Source organism: Equus asinus, chromosome 21 (assembly GCF_041296235.1).
Source record: "Equus asinus isolate D_3611 breed Donkey chromosome 21, EquAss-T2T_v2, whole genome shotgun sequence".
In the NCBI taxonomy this organism is placed as follows: domain Eukaryota; kingdom Metazoa; phylum Chordata; class Mammalia; order Perissodactyla; family Equidae; genus Equus; species Equus asinus.
In genome coordinates, this window is record NC_091810.1 from 16577469 (window position 1) to 16584950 (window position 7482).

Genomic DNA, 7482 nt, shown 5'->3' on the forward strand with positions numbered 1-7482 from the left:
TAGCTGCTGTTACATGTGGCTACTTCAACTCCATGCAGTCCCTCTGGAGACAGAGGAGGCCATGTTAAAATTGTTCTTAGGGGCTGAACTGCGTGACCCTAAAAATTCATATGTTGAAGTCCTGACCCCCCAGTACCTTAGAATGTGACTATATTTGATGATAGAATCTTTACAGAAGTGATTAAGTTAAAATGAAGTCATCAGGGTGGTCCCTAATCCAATGCTACTGGCGTCCTTATCAGAAGGGGAAATTTGGACACAGATACGTACAGAAAGAAGATGGTGTGAAAACACAGGGAGAAGATGATCATTTGTAAGCCAAGGACAGAGCCTGGAACAGATCATTCTCTCATGGCGCTCAGAAGGAACCAATCCTGAGGACACTTGCATCTCAGACGTGCAGCCTCCACAACTCTGAGATGATCCATTTCTGTTTTGAAGCCACCTAGTCTGTGGTATTGTTAGAGCAGCCCCAGCAAACTAAGACAGTTGTAACATACATGTTTATTTTTTAACAAACATCTATACAGAGCTTACAATGTGCCAGGCACACTTCTAAGCACTTTACAAAGATTAATTTAATCCTCCTAGCAACCTTATGAGGTGGGGATTACTATTGCCCCCATTTTACAGATGGAGTAACTGAAGCACAAAGAGATCGCTAATCTGCCCACCGTCTCACGCTCGGTAAGTGAAGGAGCTGGGATCTGAACCCAGGCAGCCTGCCTCGGGTGCACGTGCTGAAACCCCACTCTGTGTGGCCTCTCTTCCTTTGTCTCCTGGGATTTAACCAGGGGTTCCAAGATAGAGGTTACGACTTGTCTCCACAGAGTTGTGTTTGTGTGCGTGCGTTTTAATCTAATACCACACCATCCCTCACTGCCAACTAGACAGAAATCACATTTCATAATGTTTTTCCAGATTTTTTAGCCTCACATCAAGGAAAACAATCCAGAGTTTCTAAAAAATATTTGCTGGTCCTTCATGAGAGGCAGACGACTAGACTCCCCAGGCTTGGGATGAACAATCCTTATTTCTTACCTAGCAACATTCCACAGACGTATGAGAGGAGTGATGTCTTCTCTGTTAGCAGGCAGATAACTTCTTCCAGTTATGGAAGAATTGCATGAAAGGTAGGGCTGTGCACTACGCAGCATGGAGGCAAAGGGCTTTTCTGTCTGTGTCTTTGGCTGTCAACGGACTGTCAACCAATGTGTGTGCAGATGCTTGGCTTCAATGTGTGAAAAAATTTTTTCTACAAAATCAACCTGAGAAGGCAAATTTAATTAATAAACATTCTAGAACGTGAGCTACTAAGGGAAAAAAAATCACCGTAGGGGAAGAGGGAACTCTTTATCCTTAGCCAGAAAACACAAGGGTTTTGAAGCTTGGTGTTGTCTTAGTGGCATTTTCCACAAGGAGCATCAGAAGCTGGACTGCAGTTCAGTGGGGAGAGTTCATTCTTTTCTGATTATTAAATGAAAGGAAAGTACACATGTCCGACCTGCTGAACACGCACTGTGCTGCACACCTTCCCACACCCTGCCCTTGAGAGTTTCGGGTTGAAAGACTTTGTTTGCAGTTGTTCATTGCTCAGAGTCTTGAGTGGAGGAGCCAGAAACACACCTCTGTACTCTTTCTCATTTCAGCTGACTCATACATAGCTTTTGTGGAGGTGACCATGAGAGGCCGAGGCAGGGCATGAGCCGCCAAGATGGTGCCAGCAAAAGTTTGGACTTTAATGAATCAACATACTTAGTGATTGAAACGATAAAGAGAGGGAAGGAGTTCTTATTCTACACAGATTTGGTAGCTTTTTCACTTCCCTCAAGAGTTGATCCTGGACCCCAAGTTATTATCAATGAACATCTTCATGGAAGATCCCTTTCCAATCATGACCAAGAAAACAAAGCCAAAGTACACTCGACAAAAAGGGGGCAGTGACCTATAACCTCTTCTAAACTGTTTCCTGTCACATCTAGTCAAAAGCTTGGCTTCTTGAAAATGATCTGTGTGGTTTTCTGTCTTGTTCTAATAGGAAACATTGACTTTTTTTTTTTCAAGTTATCTCTGGTATTTCCAAACAGGCCCCAGTCCCCAAATTTCCACTGCAAAGAAATCCTAAGCAAGCTTGTTGGCAAGTCTCCCCTGTTGTTCTGGGAGCCAGCTCTGCCCCAGGTGTTCCAATGTTGACACGCACTGCAGGCAGCTCACTTAGAACATCTGAGAACAAAAGGAGAAAAACATTATGAAATGTGATTTCTACCTGGGGTATGCCAGATAGGAAGGAAATCAATCCTTTGTAAGGAAGCAGGTCTCAGCCTGAATCTCAGTGCCCCAGTAAAGAATGCCAGGAGGTTGTTGCTGTTGGTGGTGGTGGGGTTAGTACGGAAGGAGGATCAAGAATTTCTAAATGAGATGGGCTGCCTCCAGAGAGGCAGTATGATGACAAAACAAATGCCCACGGTGCCACTGGTATCAGCACCTACCAAACCCGTGGTAGGGACGTGGTTCATCCTGGTGTGGTCCATTCACTTTAGGCAAACATAAGAAGCAAGGCCACATTCACCTACACCAAGCATGTGAGAACACTTTCATGAGAAGCCAGGGAACTGGGAAACATTTCTATAACTGAAACTTTTGTAGATCTGTGATACCTTTGAAGATGTTGCTAGAGAATGGAGTGATAGGTCACGTCAAGACTGGGTTTGGTTTCCTTTCTGGGTAGTCTTACCCAAATGGAAGGCTTTGGAGAACTCTAGTTCTTCATGTCATGCTGAAGGCCAGATGAAACATTGCAGCCCCCTGCTTCCCCAAACTGAAGTTCTTTATCACTCTCTTAAGGAGATACCATGACAACGTGGCAGGTAGCTTTATGCTCCTTCAGGTCCTTTTAACTTGAATAACAACATTGCTAGTTTATCATTTCCAGCTAAGTCAGGCCATACCTGCTATGCAAGATTTCTAAGCAAAATAATTTACTGCAAGAAACTGTCGATTGCCTGTCTGCTTTGCTAACTTTAAAGAGATTGACAAAGACCAGAGATATGAAAGGAAAATACTTGTGAAATAGAATCAGAGTCCCTGCTCCCACTACTTGGCACCACTCTTATCTTTCTAGAATAATTCTAAGACTCTTATTCAAGTTGAAAGCTCACCCTGATGACTTTCCATGATGAATATTTGTATAATTGGATGTTCATTTGTTACTCATTTAGTTAACCAATTTATTTTAGACAGAGCCTAAGTATATAGAAGTGAACCTATTTGCACATACTTTTTGATCAGAATGAGAGTTTCGTCCTACCACAAGGGAAGCTAAAATCCACACAAAGAAGCATATTTTGTGATGCACTTTACAAAAGGAATGTGCACATTTTCTTATAATTATTTTAGCACACTGAGTTAAAGCAGACCTTATGAAAAGGTCTTATCAGGTTATTCTTTTAAAAAAAATTAATATTGATGAGAGTGCCTAAATATTTTCTCACCCAAGCTAACTTGTGCTGGTTAAATTATGCTGATGGATTGCATAAACTAATTAGGAAGTGGGAATGCCAAAAACCCACTTGAGGTTGAAAGAGCAATGAAGTTAAAATAACTGTGGTCTCCAAAGTATTGAGTCAAGAAAATGCTCTGGATTCATGGGGGGATTTGGAGAGAAAGCAAAAGGAATTCAGTGGTTATGTGGTAAAGTAGCAAGATTTCTGAATCAATAGTCAAGAGACCTACCTTCAGATGTCAGCTTTTGTCACCATACTCTGGGGAATTCACTTCTCTGGGCTTCATCTGTAGAACGAGGTGTTTGAATTGGATGATCTCTAAAGTCCCTTCCAAGTCTACGATTAGTCTGTGAAATAGGTAACATTAGTTTAAAGTATGCTGGTTTTGATTAGTGATACAGTTTTTGTTTAAACATGATTTAATTAAATTAAAATTTGTGCTACATTAGCATGCTTGGGATTTTTTCTATGGTTGTTCTAATCCCTGCATTCAACTTGGTTAACCAGGCTATTGAAATAGTTTAAGACTTGGAGCCGGCCCGTGGCTGAGTGGTTAAGTTTGAGCGCTCTGCTGTGGCAGCCCAGGGTTTCGCCGGTTCAGATCCTGGGCACGGACATGGCACTGCTCGTCAGGCCATGCTGAGGCGGCATCCCACATGCCACAACTAGAAGGACCCGCAACTAAAAATATACAACTATGTACCAGGGGCTTTGGGGAGAAAAAGTAAAAATAAAATCTTTAAAATAAATAAATAAATAGTTTTAAGACTAGAAACTTCCAGGTAGAATTAATAGGGTAGGACTGTTAACTATGTCTCAATAAAATAAAATAATTAATGGGGTAGGGAGATTATCAGAGCAAGCTGTCAAAATAGTAGGATGGAGACATTAAATAAAAAAAAGTAGATGAAGATATATAATACTTGTCTCAGTTTTAGCAGCAAAAAATGAGAGCTAGGGAATTTGAAGAAGGCCACAGTAGAAAAATATATTATTATGAATATTCTTTTCTTTTGGAGCATAAACTTTGGTTTAAAAGAATATTGAAAACAAAAAGGAGGATCAAAGAGAATGTTTCTAATGTTGAAGAAATAAAATTTAAAAATCCTTGATACTTCATAGGCTGTAAACAAAACGTAAAACCTCTTCAATAAAGATGGATATCTGAGTCAATGTCATCCTATAACGTATCTTTAGAAGCCTAATTTGTATGACTCAAGTAGTAAACTTCAAAATCTGCCCTCAAAGAAGGAATGCTATAGAAAACAAGGAAATCAAGAAGTTGGAGCAGAACGGGGGCAAGATAGAGGTACTATGCTAACACACAAATGTGCACGTCATGGAACCATGAAGGACAAAACTAGCCGGGCTGCAGTCGGTCTAGAAACTCATTACTGCCTCACTGAAGGTGGGTTCCCTGGGAAATAGACTCCAAGAGAGAGTGTGCCTGGAGGAGGTTCGAAGGGAATTCTCTCAGGAGCAACACCTGCAAGGGGGTGAGGGAAGCAGGATGGGGCAGGAGGAGAAGTTGAGCTGTGATGCAATTGTAACAAAGGCTTCAGCCAATCCCATAGAATGTTCTGGACTGGGATGGCCTTTCAAAGTTGTCTCAAGTCCAGGCAAGAAGCCTAGGCCTTTGTACACTCACAGAAACTGGTCATTGGATGTGGGCTGCACCTGGGGAGGGAGCATAACCTTGGACGAAGCAGCTCCCTTTGGCTAGAGCAACGCCCAGAGGGAAACTCAGCTGTGAGCTTTAAGCAGCCAATACTGTCAGCTGCTGGCGGAAAGAGTAGCTTAGTCCTGACAGGGGGCGTTTGAGGTCTTGCACCACAGCAACCACTACTCTGCTTGATAGTATGAGAATTAACTATTCACTCTGTAAACAACTATAAAATAGTAACAAAATCTCAATAAACAAGAGCTCAGCTCCCAAGCAATCTCAGCTATTTGGAACATATCTGTGAGTAAAAAATGCCTTTGAGCAGGCAAAATAGATGTCCCCAAGTCTATGCAGCAAAGCTCGTGAACTTGATTCATAGGAGAGTCTCTGCACAAGAAACTTGGCAATATATCATCTATGCCCATGTCCAATGAGAAATAGCGAATTAAGAGAAGTATTAAAAAATTTCTTAATAATAGGAAATTGTGGCCACTAACAATGTATCTGTGAGGGAGGAGCCAAAGAAATTGACATGAGAGAGAGAAAAAAACTTAAAAGGGCACAGGAGTCTGGAACCATTTAACGTCATAGGGAAAATGTGTCCTAGCCTCTCACTGGGCCTCAGGGCATCATCACAGCCGACCACTGTGACCGATATTTGCAATGATTAGGTCTTCATGAAAATCGTATTCTATACATTTGTATATAAAGGAAAAACAAATTTCAGAATGATTTCCTTCCAGAATAGTTAATTGTTTAAAAGCTTCACTGTTTATTCATAGCTCTCCAGACTCCACCCCATTCTCTGAAGGATCTGCATAGCCAAGTTTTTACTATATGCAGGGACATGGAAATTAAAGGTTAATAGGCATGGCTTCAACAAAGGCTTTATTAGGCAGATGTTCACACCTCACGGTGTGTGGATCTATATCCTATTTCTTTCCTTCCTTAATCAGCTCCCCTAGGGAGTACACTTGATAAGCAAGAGGCTAGGTGCAGATTCTTTCAGGTGATTTAGACAATTCAATTGCAAGCAGTTTGGAGCATGCTCTTTGCCTCACCAGCCATGTCCCCCTTGCTAACGTAGCTTAGAAAACCTTTCTGCCAGCAGGTACAGTTCTGCTGCAAGTCATGCCTCCAGTCTCTTTCCTCCTGCTCTCAGAGGGAAAAGTGGATATAAAGAAGGCAAAGTCAAAGCAGATTCCTTACCAGCTTTCAGAAGCTGTGACTTCTATGGGAGTGAACAGTTGTTACCTTTCAACTGACTCAGCTAAGTATGAGAAAGTATTCCTGAAAATTTACCTAACTGCAAAGTCAATGGAAGTAAATTTTTTGTGAAACGCTGAATCATTCTGATGCATGTAGCCAGAAGATTATGCAATTTCTTTTTTATCACCGGAAGATGTTTAGTAATTGTGGGCACTCCTCCTATTTCAATAGCTTCAGAGAAGGATGTTGACACCTTAGATTAAGCCAGTGGATACATGCCACTTTTTTCCATTCATAAAGTCCAAGAACTAGGGATGTGCTGAAAACCTAAAAGTCATTAAAGGACTGGACTTCAATTTTTTTTTTTACCTTGAAATCTTTTTAACATTCCTTTAAGATCTTTATACCATGAAAACAATTAGGAATCCTCTAATTTTTTTTGTTGTATTAAAAACACAACATGAGATCTACCCTCTTGACAAATTTTTAAGTGTACATACAATACAGTATTGTTGACTATAGGTACAATGTGGCACAGCAGATCTCTGGAACTTTTTGCCCATTGATTAGTTCCCCTCCTCCAGCCCCCGGCAACCACAATTCCACTCTCTGATTCTATGAATCTGACTACTTTAGATACCTCATATCAGTGGAATCATGCAGTATTTGTCTTTCTGTGTCTGGCTTCTTTCACTTAGCATAATGTCCTCAAGTTTCATCCATGCTGTCGCATATTGCAGAATTTCTTTCATTTCTGAGACAGAATGATATTCCATTATATGTATATGCCACATTTTCTTTGTCCATTATTCATCTGTTGAAGAACATGTAGGTTGTTTCCATATCATGGCTATTATGAAGAGTGCAGCAATGAGCATGGAAGTGCTAATATCTCCAGGGAATCAATCTTCTAATCTTAAATGCATAAAAATTGTATTCATTCTCTGCCTGTCTCCTCCCCTCATGATTCTTTGTCCTCAGTAAAGTCCCCTGGCTTACATGGCATTTCTGACATACACATAGATTGCTGTGTTTTCATTGTGTGAAAAGCATAACACGTTACTCTACATCCTGGCATCTTCTCTGCTAACTAAATCCACCCCAGTT

General features: G+C 41.0%; 1 long non-coding RNA gene across 1 annotated transcript; it reads right to left on the reverse strand.

The window, feature by feature from the left end:
* Positions 1-1264: 1264 nt before the first annotated feature.
* LOC139041459 (uncharacterized) lies at positions 1265-7167 on the reverse strand. Its single transcript, XR_011496643.1, has 3 exons — positions 7016-7167; positions 3733-3850; positions 1265-2223 (listed from the first exon to the last, which is right to left on the reverse strand). It is a non-coding gene; the product is annotated as an uncharacterized lncRNA (long non-coding RNA).
* Between the last annotated feature and the right edge of the window lie 315 nt (positions 7168-7482).